The following is a 15,263-nucleotide window of genomic DNA, read 5'->3' on the forward strand; positions in this document are numbered from 1 at the left end:
TCATGTTGCGTCTATTCAGGTCTGTGCATGCATGGTCTGGACAGTGATCCTGTCCATGAGACCTGGTATGAGCGGTTGTGTGAAAAAATGTGGATTATAATAAATATGTGGATTATAGTTTCTTACTGTTTTTTTAAGCAACGCTAATTATTCAGTCATTATTCAGTCATTTAGTCATTCAGTCATTATTCAGTTATCAGAAGGAAAGTGGTGACGTGTAAACTGAATCTGTCTCTATAGTTCTATAGTGTTAAGAGTTTTATTATGGTTAATACTGTTTCTCTATGGTTTCACAATTTAGATCAATTTAGATTTCATTGTTCTATTAGGTTGATTTACTTTCCAGTGAAATAATGAAAAGGATAACTGTGTGTGTGTGTGTGTGTGTGTGTGTGTGAGAGACGGACAGACAATTATCCTTTCTGGTCACTGAGACAGACTATATTTCACAGTGTTTCTTACAATGTCCTAGATTATCGCCCTTATTTTTGAGAGCATTTTTGGCTGAGAGTTTCAGTGAACAGATATTTATCTTTGTTTTTCAATACAGCAAAACAAAGAAGAGAAAAGGCCGTTTGATTTCTTTTTTGGACCGGCAAAACTGTCAGTCTACTGCAGGAGGAAACAAAAAATGTAAAGTGATCAGCGGCATGACTGCTTGTTAATATTCAAGTTAACAGTCAGAGGTGAAAATTCCACTTTGTCATAGGACAAAATTGAAGACATTTTTGGAAAGGCCTTGGCCTGGAGAGTAACATGTCAATATGAAGAAGGTGGTTCCTGCACTGCAATATTGCCCTTTGAACTCTAACCCCGGGCCACTTTTGAAGGCTTATTATGCAGCAACAGAAGGTAAGGCAAGGCAAACTTTATTTATACAGCACATTTCATACACAAGGCAAATGCAATGTGCTTCACATAAAATACATACACACACTACAACTATTTAAAATGACATTAAAAAAGAAAGAAAGAAAGAAAGACAGAGAGATAAAAATAGGTAAAAACACACAGAAAGGAATTAAAATAAATAAATAAAGATAACACCTGTTACATCTACATACAGATGATTCAGCGGACAGCCACAGAGAAAAGGAATGTTTTGAGCCGACTTTTAAAAGAGCTGACAGTGGGAGCACATCTCAGTGCTTCTAGAAGCACTGAGATGTGAGTTTTTTTGGGGAGACCGGAGAGAAGACCATTGCAGTAGTCTAACCTGCTGGTAATTAAAGCGTGTATCAGCGTCTCTAAATCAGGTTTTGACATAAGACCCTGTACTTTGGCTATATTTTTAAGGTGATAAAAAGCTGATCTTGTAATGGTATTGAAATGGTTGTTAAAATTGAGACCAGCATCCATAATAACACCAAGATTCCTAGCTTCGTCTTTACTCTTGAGACAAGGAGTCAAGGTGAGCCCTAATTGTCTGCCTCTTTTCCTTAGTGCCAAAGATAATTACCTCAGTTTTGTCTTTATTTAGCTGAAGAAGGCACATCCAGTCATTAATTTCCTCAATACACTGAATCAGAGAATCTACAAGACCAAAGTCACTTGAAGAAAGATATATATAGAGCTGAGTGTCATCTGCATAATTGTGGTAATGAATGCTATTTTTCTGTATGATATGTCCTTGTGGAAGCATGTAGAGGCTGAATAAAAGAGGGCCAAGGATTGATCCCTGTGGAACTCCACATATCATACTGACCCTTTCAGAGACAAAGTCACCGATAGACACAAAGTAGTTCCTGCCTTGCAGGTAGGTCTTGAACCAATTTAAGACCGGGCCAGAGAGTCCAACCCAATTTTCTAGTCTATCTAATAATATTGTGGAATCAACAATGTCAAATGCAGCACAAAGATCCAGAAGTACAAGGATAGAGTTTATACAAAGATCATTCACAACTCTAATAAGGGCTGTCTCAGTACTATGACAAGGTCTAAATCTGGATTGGAAATGGTCAAAGTGGGCATTTGAAATTAAATAGTTGTTAAACTGGTTGAAGACAATTTTTTCCAGGATCTTATTAATAAAAGGGTGAATGGAAATAGGTCTGTAATTACTTATCACAGAGGCATCCAGGCAAGTCTTCTTTAACAGAGGCTTAATAACAGCAGTTTTCAAAGCATTTGGGAAAACACCAGACAAGAGAGCTGTTAACAATTTGCAATAGCTCATTCGCCAAACAAAGCTTGTGGGTAGAGGGTCAAGGCAGCAGGTGGACGACTTAAGCTGTTGTATAGTGTCCTCAAGTGTTGAGTAGCCAATAGCAGTAAAATTTGCCATATTATAATATACATTATAATATACATTGTTCTTGCATGAAGGAAATGGAGGCACCATCCTGTTAGACATGGAAGCACTGATGGTTTGTCTGATACTCACAATCCTATCACTGAAAAAGACACCTGCTTGCTTGGTATTTGTGCACCAAATTTGAAACTTTTGACCCATCAGACGCTGAGGTAGCGCCAACTACAATAGGGGAATAATAATAAGATTCTGACCAGAAACAATAGGTATATTTCCCAGCATAGCTGGGAATACCTAAAAATTACTAAAATATACTTTTGTTGTTGCTATTGTGCCGTGATTTCATCAGCTATGCTTCACGGGCAGAAATAGGTATGTTCAATGACCAAATGGATTATGCAACATTTAGAAACGGAACTCCCGGCTGCGTTCTTCTATTTAGATTGTGCTTATTGAAGAGTAGAGGTAACAATACGGTCGTTATAAAGTGCTTTCTTTTATCAAGTTTATTGAGATGCCACTGAAATAACTTGTGATATAAGTTATGAGCCAAATGTAATTATTTATTTAGCAGGTGACATCAAATGTTATGCAAGCGATTTTTTTTTTTTCATTTGACCTCGAAATTGATCTACAATAATACTACAATTAAAAAAAAAATCAATATTAGCACCAAAGAGCTCAAGCAAAGAAATGCAGCAAACCGGAATCCCTTATTTGGGCAGAACATGTAGGCTAGACTATGTGTTCCGTGGTCTAGGAGAGAAAGTTGTAGGTGTCCAATACTGCCATCAGAGGTTTTACCATGGAGTCTATTGAACACCTGGTGTATCCTATACAGACGCAAAAGGGAACCTGTAGCGTCAAGGGAACCTGTAGCGTCAAGGGATTTGACGAAGAGCCAACATAGGACGAGTTGGGAATGAGAACGGGTTGGATGTAATGGTTTAATTTATATTCATTGATTTATTTAGTTTGTGGTTGCCTTTCTTATAAACAGCAAACTGTTGTAAACAGTCAATGTAAAATAATTTTTAATTTATTAAAGTATTGTTAAAAACTCACTCTCTCTGTCTCTATGTCTATGTCTCTCTCTCTCTCTCTCTCTCTCTCTCTCTCAAAAAACAAACAAAAAACAGCAGGTTAAATCAGAATCCTTGAACAGTACAGATTCAGCTGAATGAGCTGCTGTTTGTATAGAAACGGTAAAAACAAACTGTTGTGGTTCTGGTTGTTGTCTGACAGTTCAGCCTCGTTTGTCTCCTGTTGTGAACAAATGAAAAGTGTATTTCCGTTTCAAAGTCTTGGAGAGAGTTGTAGCTAAGCAGCTTTTGGAGCTAGTTGGTGGCAATAACATATTTGATAAATTCCAAACACCAGCAGCACAGCACAGAAACGGCTCTTCTTAAAGTTTTAAATTATATTTTAATGCATGCAGATGATGGTGAATGCTCAGTATTAGTGTTGCTGGATTTAAGGGCAGCATTCAATACTATTGACCATGCCATTATGATTGATAGGCTCAAGCATTGGGTGTGTATCTCTGGCTCGGCTCTTGACTGGTTTAGGTTATACCTGTCGAACACAAAATTCACTGTTTCTATTGGAGAGCATGTTTCCTCCAGTGCCCCATTGTCTTGTGGAGTGCCCCATGGGTAAATTTTGGGGCCTATTTTATTCTCTCTATATATGCTTCTTGGCAATACATTTTATACCGTTGGAAAGCCTGTTTATTTCCTTTTTAAATGGTGCCTCATTTGTAAGGAACATGCATTTGTGGGATGAGCAGCACAGCTGAGTATGTGGGTTGCGCTCATGAAAAATTTGCCAAATCTTCTCTGCCAATGCCAAACAGCTTATTCTGCTGTTGCTATTGACTCTTGTTTGGTGTTGTTTGGTGGATTGGATGATTGAAGTCTATCAGTAACAAGGAAGAACCAAGACATATTGGCAATTTTACAATTTATTCATTTAACAAACAGTCAGGAGCCTCAGTAGCGTGTGGAAGAACCATACACAGCCACAACAGCCTGGCACCTCCTCCTCATGCTGGTCACCAGCCTGGTCACACACTGCTGTGGGATGGCATTCCACTCCTCAACCAGGATTTGTCGCAAGTCAGCCAACGTGGTTGTGTCGGTCACTCTAGCACGAACAGCACGCCCAAGCTGATCCCATAAGTGTTCAATTGGGTTGAGGTCAGGACTGTTGGCAGGCCATTCCGTTCTCTCTACTCACAAATTCTGGAGGTAGTCTCTGATAAATCCCGCTCTGTGGGGGCGAGCGCCCCATGGGCCCGGAGATTGGCTGCGTGCGGTCTGTTCCGGATCGTCTGGGCCGAGAGCCGTGTGCCATATCGTCCTGCAAACCTTGACTGCAAATCTGTAGAAGACAGCCTATGGTTCCTAAGTGCTGAAAGGGTGAGGAACCAGTCTTCTTGGGGTGTCGTCTTCTTGGGACGCCCACTTCGCGGTCTGTCTCCGACATCCCCCATTTCATGGAACTTGGCCTTCAGTTTGGAGATGGTACTATGGCTCACTCCAAATAATGCCGCAACTTGCTTTTGTGGAACACCAGCTTGAAGTCGCCCTATCGCACAGGCCTTATCGAGATCAGACAAACCTGGCATGCCGATTCTTGGAGCAGACACCAATTGACCACTGTAGCAGGGCCCATGCTCACAGGTGCTGCCAATCAGGTGCCAATCAGGTACCTGATTGTCAGCACCTGGGGGTACCGGAAGCTCAAAACAAGAGTCAATAGCAACAGCAGAATAAGCTGTTTGGCATTGGCAGAGAAGATTTGGCAAATTTTACATGAGCGCAACCCACATACTCAGCTGTGCTGCTCATCCCACAAATGCATGTTCCTTACAAATGAGGCACCATTTAAAAGGGAATTTTGGGGGTGTCACGGTTCTGCCATGGCCTGCCCTTGTTTGTATTTCCTTGTTTCTGTTTTTCCTGTCTGCCCTGGTGTCTCTACCTCCTGGTCTCTCTCCCTTTACTCCCAGTCCTGCCATTCTCCACCTGTCCACCAGATGTCCTCTGACTTCTCCTCTTCACCTGTCCTCCCCCTCCTACTTCCATCACACCTGTCTTCCGTCAGCCCATTAGCCCGGTTACCTTGTTCCCCCTTCACCAGCCTGCTTTCCAACCAATCACCTTCCGGACTCTCCCCCTGCCAGCCAGCTGCCCCTCGTGTGTAATCAGTCTGTGTGTATATCTTGTCTGTTCCAGTTCATTGTGTCCTGTCATGTGTTCTGTTGTCTCGCCTGTTCCCCGCCTCATTCCTTGTTACCCTGTCTTCCTCCTTGTTGGTCACCACCCAGGTTTGGTTCCGTTTGCCTTTTTGTTTTGCCAGCCTAGTGGTGGTTGTTTTTGGTTAGCTTTTTGTTAGTTTTGCCTTTTGGATTGTCTACTTTGGTTTTTATGTTTGCCTAGTTTTTCATTAAAACCCTTTTCATTACCCCTGTCCTGAGCCGGTCGTGCATTTGGGTCCAGCCCCCCTCCTCACTCGTGACAGGGGGGTCACAAGATGATTTTTGGGATAGGAAAAAATGTAAGTCTACTATACAAATGTATTATTGTGTAATTTTCCAGTTATTTCTGCTTTTTTTATTATGAAATACTGAAGTTTTCAGTGTCAATTTCACTTTGTTTGAACATTTCCACAGTTCAGTCCCGACTTCCATATCAGTTCAGCAGTCGGCCTCCAGCATCAGCTGTCTTAATGATCCACTGTCACCGCCGTGATTCAGACTTTTCCCCCCAGATCACAATATTGATCATGGAAAATAAGCATTACATTTTGAAAGGCAAGACCCTGAACCAAAATGAACTTCCAGAGACTGGTTTGTAGAGTCACTGCAGCTGTGAATGCACAATTAGTTTCATCAAATCGGCTAATTTAACAAACTAGCTTGGTAATGTTAACTAGTTACTTGATCATGTTAGCAATGCATTAGTGACAAAGAAAAGAAAGGACCTTGTTGCCAAAACCACATTTTTTGTTTGTGGAAGTTGAAAATATGCTGAGTGAAACTGCACTGAAAAGCGCTCACTAGAAAGTACCAAAATAAAATAATACCAAATAAATAATAGCAAAATACTCTTTGGTGAATAATTCATTTTTATTTTTATTTTCATTTATTGTTTCATATTACATATTTGCCCAAAGGAATTCTTAGAGCAGGCCAGTGAGCATACAGAGGATTAAGTCTTGGAAAACCAGGTGAGAAAAATGGCTCCTGTGCCTTTAACTAAACAAGGTCGTGTTTTCTAGCAGTGGTTGCCAAAGTGGGGTCTGGGGACCATCAGCCATCCCAGGTATACATGCTTGATGACCTCCCATAAAAAGTCACGCCCAGCGCACATCCGTGCACCAGAGCCACTGACACGTTTTCCCCAGCATTAAGCTTGTTGTTGTACCTGCACTGGCTGTTAACCGAACCACTTTGATCAAAACACCAGCGTCTTTGCCGCCCGTTCACCAGGATGGCCCAGACGCTCTGATCGCTCGAGCAGGGCACAGTGATGAGGGAGAAGTAGTACATTGCCTTGAAAGGCGTGGTGAAGTGGCCGGCCTCCATACTGTAGCCGCTGCCCGTGTCGGCGACGATCATGTCGAACTTGACGGGGTTGACAAAGTTGCGGGTCTCCCCCGTCCGGGCCAACACGAAGTGCTGCCTGGTGGGTTGTGACGGGTTGTGGTTAGGATGGCCTGAAGAGGAGAGAACAGGCACACGTTTTTTGTGAATGATTTTTTGATTATTATTTTCTCTTCTTTTTTGTACATTCAAACACACAAGCACAAACAGATTGATACGATCGGCTCCTCTCACCCCCTGGTGGTTTAAACTGATGCAGCATTCAGCCATAAACTGGCAGGTTCAGCCCTCCTGGCCCGGCCCTCCGAAGAGCCTGTTTGTTTTTCCACGTAATTGTTTGTTTGTTTCCACATGTTAACCACATGTACTTTGGTTGAATTTTTGTGGTGCTTCGTATCAGGGTTTATTAGGGTGGGCTGGTAGAAATAATAGGTGGGCAACTTGGGCGGTAGGTAGCCCAGAGGTTAGAGAAGCAGACTAGTAGTCTGAAGGTTGCCGTCAAGATCAGATGCAAGCTCCTGCCATTGTGCCCTCAGGCCTCTCCAGGGGTCCGTTTCACAAAGCAGGTTCAACAAACTCTGAGTCTAACCCTGAACTCTGAGTTGATCTACTCTGAGATAGGAAACTCTGAGTTCTCGGTTCCAGAACAGCTGATTTGAGGTAGTTAGATCAACTCTGAGTAGTTTCACCTGGAGTTAAGCACGTGCACCACCACTATAAAAAGACAGCATCAATGGAGCCCCGATTCGACGAGTCACCATGGCAACGGGGAAGAGGAGGGCTGCGTTTTTTACCCCACTAGAACTGGAAATCTTAATGCGCTCATACGGCGAATTTGAACATGTTTTTAGAAAAAAGTGCAACACCGCTGCAGCTGCAAAAGAGAGGGAGACGGCGTGGGAGAACATTGCTGCTCGGGTCAATGCGTAAGTTTAAATGTAGTCCTTTGCAATCACAATAATATTACAGGGGAAAACTGCTTGGATGGTAGCTCATTAATTTATTTCATTTAGGTGCAGTCCCGCGGGGGAGAAGCGCACTTGGCAGCAGCTTAAGATGAAATATAAAAACATTGTTCAAACAGGTAAGACCTCGGCATAATTTAATGGGGGTACCTCATTTTGTCATGTTTTACATTGTAAAGTAAATATTAAGTGGCTGTTTGACTGTGCAGTTGTTTTATCCCCAACATAATGCTGTTTTCACACACATAAATGTCTTCTCATCTATATCATATTCTGTTAAATACTTAAGCCTATTTAAACTAACACAGACTTCTACTCACCCAACAGAAAGAAGGCAGATGCCCGTAAAACGGGTGGTGGCCCAGCACCGCCACCTCTAACGGAGGCAGAGGAGCTGGCCCTAAGCCAGAATTTAGGAAGGCCAGTGGCTGAGGGAATCCCTGGAGGGAGCTCATCTTCAGAGCTCACCCCCCAAGACACAAGTGCCTTTATAAAATGTAATTTGCCTAGGCCTATATATCTTTTTTAAGCCTATTCATAAAAATATTTATTTCCCTTTCATGTCTTTTTTTTTTTTTTTTCTTTTGTCCCAACAGATTCTGATGGTGCTATCTGCCTGGTGGAGCCCCCTCACGCCACAACAGACCTTGTAACTGTAAGTAGGCAATACTCCAAAGATTTTGCCAAATGGTAGTTTAAGTATACTGAAACATATCACTCATCTAGGATGAAGAGCACGAGGAAACTGTGTCTGCTGCCTTTACAGAGGGGGATCCAGAAAGGCCTATAGAGGTAACATCTTGATATGTTACTGATAGTTCTCTTCCCATTTACATTTCTTAACATTCTGGTGGAATATAGAGTGTGACATTTAGCCTACACTGAAGTATTAACACATTCTCATCCTTTTTAACAGGGCATGGCTGGGCAGCAGCAGGAGGGTCCCTCAACTTCCACTGCACAGATTGACACAGTGAGATGGATGTTCAGTACACACCAGAGGTTCATTCTGTGGAATTCATGTGCAACTGTATAATTTAATGTCCTCCTTATGTATTCCCAGTTACCAGTAAAAGAGATTTATAAAATTCACCTGCTGAAAAAAATCCAAAAAACCGACAAAAAAATGCAATACTTGGACCGCCAGATTAGGAGGGCAGATCTAGAAATTGAAATACTGGAGCACAAATTAGAGGTGGGTGCATGGTCACAGGTGAATTATGTTAATTATGTGAACTATTGGAAAATTAACTAAACTAGCTCTTGTATTTGTAGGAAATAAAGAAGACCAAATGAAGTGTGTATTGTGTCTTTATTTGACTGCTGTGGTGGTGGTGGTGATGATGGTGACTCAATCTCTGAAGTGACTATGGCATATGGTGTCTCTGACTGCTCTACCGCCTTGCATACAGTTGCCTTACTAAAGTGCTCTGCATCTCCGACATTATACAAAAAAATCCCATTTGCAAAGAAACGCAACGCAACACACAATATCTGCTGGGATGTGAGAGCATGACTACGGCTGGTAATGTTGCAAATGTAAGGACGGATTAGGTTGTGTATGTAGATGATGGACTGTGACGTGAAACGGTACCGCTCAAAAAGATAATTGTCTGGAAATGCCAGAGCATCTATGCGCGGTCTGATAACCATCTCCCGACGAATATTTAATTCCCTGCGCAGTAATGCTGCACCTTCATCCACGGGATCGTTGTCAAAAGGACATGCCATGTTAGTGAAAAAAGTGGACTTCTAATATAGGCCTACTGACTGATTTTTTTAAATAACAGACGGCAGAACTATGTTACGCCAAAACTCGCCTGCTGACTGAATGAATGAGGAAATCAAATACCGTGTGTGGCTGACAGAGGGCGGAGACAGAGAGAAACTCGAGGTTCATTGAGAAAAACCTGGTCCCGACCAGGTTAGGTTCATGGAGTCTGTTACTATGGTAACTGACCGAGAGCTTAAGCTACCTCTCTCTGTGAAACAGGCTAGAGTTACCCCTCTTTCTCTGGTTTGAGTTACCTCCCTTCGTGAAACGGAAAACTCAGAGTTTCCCTCAGTTCAGGGTTAACAGACTCAGAGTTTTCACTAAACCTGCTTTGTGAAACGGACCCCAGCTTATGGCTGTGTGTTTGTGTATGGGGTGTTTGGATGGGTTAAATGCAGAAGATTAATTTCCCCATGGGGATTAATAAAGTAGTATTCTATTTTATTCTATTCTAATTTACAAAGAACAATTTGAAGCCGGGAGATTGGGAGGTAGTGAAGCAGCATTTCTAAGTTTGCTGCTACCCTATGATTTGAGTCAGTGGAGGGCAGATTGATTTACCCTAAAAAAAAAAAAATTCTTCATCCAGAATTTAACATAATAAACTCCATAACATTTCTTTTCATTGGATGAGCTTAGTTTTCAAATAAAATTAAGACCTAATCCAGTGAGACTTCTCACCATAGCCAATATTTACAAGACTAGAAGGTAGTCTTATTCAAACTGAAAAGTGACAAAGAAAACTAAATCAACTAACTCAAGCCTATACTCAAACTATATATCTATATAATCCAACATGGCAAAATCAGAACAAGATTTTATAAAAAAAAAAAAAAAATCACTTTGTTAGGTACAAATCTATATGGACAGTATATCAGTCATATATCCATTTCTTTATTTCTTTTTATCAATTCAATTCAATGTGCTTTATTGGCATGAAAGTTCACGGACAATATTGCCAAAGCATCAAGTTGAATATCAGTCTAAGTGTGTGTGTGTGTGTGTGTGTGTGTGTGTGTGAGAGAGAGAGAGAGAGAGGGAGAGAGAGAGTGAGTCAGTGCCTGGACAGAGGAACTGTGTTGCTGTGTGTTCAGCTCCTGAACCCAGAGCCTCCATCACAGACTGAGGATCAATAAACTATGTGAAGGAATTAATGTTTGTTGGTAACAAGGGTTACACACATTTTATATGCAGTAAACAATAACATTCAAAGAGAAAAATATCAAATATGTGGGGTTTCAAGATATTGAGAGATTAAGATTATGTTAATAAAAAAAAGAAAAATGAAATAAATAAATGAATAAATAAAAAAATAAAAATAAAAGTGTATTGGTCACTCACTTCTTTTTATCTATCTATCTATCTGTCTATCTACAACATCAGTCTCCTGTTTCCCTTGGCAAAAATTCTAACAAATTCATCCATGTCTAAGGTATTTGTTATTGATTTCTCATGGGCCAGGATCACCAAATTCCTCTTTCTTTCATGTAACATGGTGCGACGATAGAGGGTTAGGACTTATTAGGATAGGGTTTAGGATAGCATAGGATTAGGATATTGTTATTCACATTATTTTTTTGTTAGTTTCATTCCTTAACACTGTCATTGTTGACTTTGGAGGCGGGCCGTAGGCAGCCCACCCAATCAGAAGTTAGAAACGGTACTGGTATTTTCAGTGCTATTTTTCCATTGGCTGGACAACAAAAAAAATGTTTTCTTAACTTTTGATTGGGTGGGCAAGACGCACCTTTGGGTGGGCTGAGCTCACCCCTGCCCATAGCTACCGCCGGCCTTGCTTCCTATGCCTGGTCGCCTCCTCGTCGAGGGGGGCGGTCTGACCACTGGGAGGTTCTGACAATTTGATTTGATTATTCAATTTGTGGGCGGGACCTTGGATGATGGCGTCATGGCTCACAGATTTGTCAGTGGGAATCGTGAAGACAGAATTAGAAACAACTGTTTTGATTGGCGGTAGCCATCATGTTTTGACATGAGATGCAAGTAGTAGCAGTACTGAGATAAAACCTGAATCTGTAAACGTGCTGATGCAGCTCCCAACTGCTGACAAGTAAATCCTTCAGTCTGAAAACCAAACTGTCTGATGCCTCTTCCTGTAGTGTTTGTCTTCCTTTCTACCTGTTTGGTGGAAAGAATGTAGACACAAGAATAACACACACACACACACACACACAAATACTCACCTAACCAGTGGTACTGAGGTGCGCCCGTTCCATGTGAAACCTGAAAAGACAGTTTGTTTTTACGTTTTTGGTGAACTGAACTTATTCAGCTTTCACCTTGAATTTATGTGTAGGTGGAGTTTTTCTACTCAAGAAAGAGAAGGGAAAAACCAAGAGTCATGCTTACTCCAAACCCAACCTGCCTGGTGACTGCACTGCATTCTGGTCTATTTCCTGCAAAATGGCGGCTCTAGAAAGAAGCCCTCGCTCTTTGATTCTGAGGGACTGACACCAAAACCTGACGTTTACCGCTGAGGTTTTACATCCTGAAACATTTTCTGATCTCAAACTCCACTGTAGCTGCTGGAGACATCTGGAGGTGATGTCATGAACATGAATACACCAAATTTAAAGTGTTTTAGGGTGGATTTCCCTTCAAGTAGAGGACATTCAAGCATGATAACCAAAAAGTATGTCTTTTTTTATGTGGTCAGAAAGGTTCACTCACAGTTGGAGCTGGAGTTGACATGGCCGCCCTGCTCAGCAGAGACAGCATCATCACCAAGACAACCACAGGAGCCATCAGCACACTGTGAAAAGACACACTGTAAATACCAGGAGCCAACCAGCTGAGTCTCCATGATGGAGGAACACTGTAGAACTGTGTGTTAGTTAATAAAGTGTAAATCTCTACCAACCAGCTAGAAAGAGAGAGAGCTAGCTGACAAAGCTTGTTGTGGTGTGGCTAGCTGCTACTAGATACATTAGCTAGTGTGCTAATCGGTGTCAGATTATCATGTGTTAGATTAAAAGATGTAATTAAATAATTGAACTTATGTCATAATATAAGCATCAATGCATAAAACCCCACAACTACAAAAAAGACATACAAAGACAAACAAAATTACATGTCGATAAGGTCAGTCTGTACTACATATACAATCTCACTGTATTAGACAATACTTAAGTCTCACCATATAAACATAGGATAATGTAAATGGAAGTTTTATTCTGGCAGGGTGTCCAAATTACTTTTTTTTAATTAAAACAAGAAAAGGAACCCAGGTTTCATTAAATTAGTTTGAAAAGCCTTTTAGTGTGTATCTGATATTCTAATGTGATTAAAAATGTCTTTAATCCACATAGCATGAGAGGGGGGAGAAGGAGATTTTCATTAAAATAAAATGAAATGCCTGGGAAATAATGCCATGAGGGCATTAGGTTCAATTTGTATGCCACTTACTGTACATCTGAAAGTGTTTTGAAAATCCTACTACTATAGTTGTCTGTTTTAGATTTCTAACCTGGGCACTGAGTATACTGTACCATAGCTCTATTTTGTGGAGGTCCGCCCCCCCATAGGAGAGCTCTGCTCCTATTGGTTTACATGACATGAAGCGACCATCACCCGAGTCAGGTAAGAATTCTGAACCCCAACCGGGACAAAATTTAAATGTAACAACATAATGTTTTCTCCTTGCTAACGTAGCCTAACATTTATACACAAGTTAGCTAGCAACGTGGGGGGAGGCGTCCAACACCGCGGAGGGTGAGGGACCCCGCGACGGGCTCCGTGGTGGGACTGCTGGGGCAGACGGGGCTCGGTCTCACTACTGGCAGGTCGGCGACGGAGGAACCTGGAGGACGCCCTCCACGCCATAGAGGCGAACCCACAAGCCGGAGGAACTGTCCGCCCGAACACCGGCACTAGGCCGGAAGGATCAGGGGAAGAGGTCAGGGGTGAGTTAGGGGGAAAAGATAGAAACGGCCAAAGGACGCTTTGTGCTAGTTCCAGTAATTGGGCAGGACCAGAGAATGTGTGAATATTAGCAGGGGATTAATCACATCAGTGTATACCTGTTTTTCTTCCTAGCACATTCTTTACTAAGATTGAAAGCCTAATTTTAAATTTTATATGGAAACAGCTTTTACAGAAACCCAACTTGGTAGTCTAGCATGACCAAATTTCAGGTTTTACTACTTGTCTGTTTATTGTCTGTTTATATTTATATAGCACATTTCATACCCAAGGCAAATTCAATTTGCTTGACATAAGACAGAAAAAAACATAAAATGACACATAAGAAAGAAAGAAAGAAAGAGGGAAAGAAAGAAAGAAAGAAAGAAAAAAAACTTAAAGAGGTAAAACATAAATAAATGAAATAAAATAAATAAATCAGTAATATTGTATTATTAGTATTGTACGGAGCCCGCGAGTGGCCACTGGGAGAGAAAAAAAGTTATATTGAGTCCACGATTTACTGTAACGTTTAGGAAAAAATGCAACTTAAAAGGAACCTTTTAGGTATTGCAGATAGGCCTAGTAAGGATTTGGTATGTTAATATCCATTGTCTGTTTACACTGAAAAGGCAAATCCCCCAAATATTGCAACATATTTATCTGCTTAACCTTCAGGCCATGTGAACACAATCAGGTGCTGCAACACACCCAGGACAGGCCACATTTAAACATAATCACCAATATGTGCACTGACTCTTTATAAGCTTGTGAAGAGCGCATGTATTATATATCCAGAGCACCATGTCACTATTTTGAGGGCAAGTTTTGGCAATTTGTGAACGTAAAGAGGAAATCGAGGGAACAAATTGTATCTTGTGCGCACGAAAAAAAGAAAATGAGAGCTCGAATTGCATGTTGTGCGCACGTTACAGTAAATCGGGGCCATGACATAAAGTATTTTTCTCCCAATGGCTACTCCCGGGCTCCGTATTATTGTTATTGTTAAGATAAGCTAGGATTTTTTCCTAAATGCAGTCAGGAAATGTGATTCTTTAATACCAAATATCCTAAATATCATCCTAAACTGAGATAAGATTTTTCAAATTTAGGAAATGTAATGTCTCTGTAATGTACATCCAGGTTAGTCTTATTTTAAATCACTCCTCAGAATCAGGCTCACTTCCTTCGCCTCTCTTTTATGGGAACAAACGTGAAACAAAAAAATCCTGGTCCTGTTTACTGGCAGACTGAAGGTCTCTGGATCAAAGGAATATTTATGAATATTTCTAATGTGAACCTACCTTGTTAGTTTTCCTTGTGATGAATAGTGAAGCTGTTCATGCGAAAATGACCGGGAACAACTAGCTTGGTGTAGTTCTGCTTTATATATGGATTCACACACACACACAGACACACACACACACACACACACAGTGAAGTGTGCTTGGTTGAAGACGTCAGTCTTACCAACATGATATCCATGTGAATTTGGAACATGGGACATTTTCCACACCCAGTTTAATGCTGACCTGCATTATGTTTGATTCTTTTTATTCTTCTTATCTTTTCCACAATATTTGAGGATCAAGTTTATAAAAACTTTATTGTTGTGTGGATTGATTTTGTTTATTGGAAGGATCTTCTTAGATTATTTTCCCGGATGGCATTTCAAAGTGTAATCAAAGCGAGAACTGGATCATGAACAAACAAAACCATGTCCTTGTTTTGTTAAAGATCATGTTG

Source organism: Centroberyx affinis, unplaced genomic scaffold (assembly GCF_046629955.1).
Source record: "Centroberyx affinis isolate AG114_WGS23_722 - 3 ecotype Tasmania unplaced genomic scaffold, CSIRO-AGI_Caff_v1 ptg000098l_1, whole genome shotgun sequence".
NCBI lineage: Eukaryota > Metazoa > Chordata > Actinopteri > Beryciformes > Berycidae > Centroberyx > Centroberyx affinis.